A 1233-nucleotide genomic window follows, 5' to 3' on the forward strand; every position below is an offset into this window, starting at 1 on the left:
CCGCCCGTGACGTCAAGCGGGGCCATGGCAACGGCGAAGGCGCGAGCACGAGCCCGCGCCTCCCCCGGCGCGCCACAGGGTGGAGGCCTCGCCAACCGCCGCGGGCGCCGGCGGCGCGCGGGCCGGCGGGGCACGCCTAGAACCGGCGGCCCCGCCCGCGGGAGCGCGCCTCTGCCCCCGCACCCCCCTCCCCGACTGCGGAGCCGAGCGGGGGGGGGGGGCGGGGGGGGGGTCGGCCGCGCTGCGGGGCTGCCGCAGGGCAGGGCCGGGCCGGGCCGGGGCGAGGCCAGGCCAGGCCAGGCCAGGCGGCGTCCCGCCCCCTCAGCCCCGGCCCCTGACGCTCCGCCGGCCGCCTCGCCCGGCCCGCTCCGGCCGCCGCCCGGCGGGGAGCCCCCTCCAGCCGCCCCTGCCTGCGCCGCTGGTCGGCTGAGGAGGTCGGCGGTGGCGGAGCTGTCCCCGGGCCTGCGGCACGGGGCGCCGTGTGGAAGCCGGGGGGGCACCACCTGCTGTGGCCGTGGGTTGTGTGGGGGTGTCACACCCCCCCACCCCCCGCCATTTACCGCGCACCCCGAGCGACCTCTCCCGGCTTTGTGTTTATCACGAGGGTCGAGTTTTTCCAATTAACCCCCCCTTGCCGAGTGCCGCAGGGCCTGGCTGAGCGTCCAGCACCGTTCCCGTTGCAGGGCCGCGACGTGGGGCGCCTGTGACGGGGGACGGGGTGGTGGGTGAGCTCCGGGATACGGAGGGCACGGGGACGGTACCGAGGGGACGGGGACCGTCCCGGCGCACGCGGGTCTGAGTGATGGCCTGCGTGTGCCAAGCAAGGCGTCGAACTGTGTGCCGGGAACCTAGTCCTGGACCAGGGGCGGGAAGGAGGTTGTGGGTTGGAAAGACCCAGAAGAGGACAGCATGGAAGGAGAAGGAAGGAGAAGGGGAAGGAGCCCGGGGAGGGGCAGCAGGGCCCCCGAGAGACCCTGCCAGGGGCCGGTGGGGTGGACACGAAGCCGGGGTCTGCAGATGCCAAATGGTCCTTTTGCACGTCTCTCCCACGGAAAGGCAAACGGGCATTTTGGCCGGCACCGTGCAAACGTCGATGAGAAGGTGCTGACAGGAGTAGGAAGGGTATTAAAATAATAAACATTGCTGTTGTTGGAAATGCTTTTTTTGAAAAAGGAGTGTTCCCCAAAGGTGTTCAAAGCCTGCGTTCGCTTGTCCCCTTGTTGAACGGCATGC

The sequence above is a fragment of the Haliaeetus albicilla genome, chromosome 3 (assembly GCF_947461875.1).
Source record: "Haliaeetus albicilla chromosome 3, bHalAlb1.1, whole genome shotgun sequence".
Classification (NCBI taxonomy): domain Eukaryota; kingdom Metazoa; phylum Chordata; class Aves; order Accipitriformes; family Accipitridae; genus Haliaeetus; species Haliaeetus albicilla.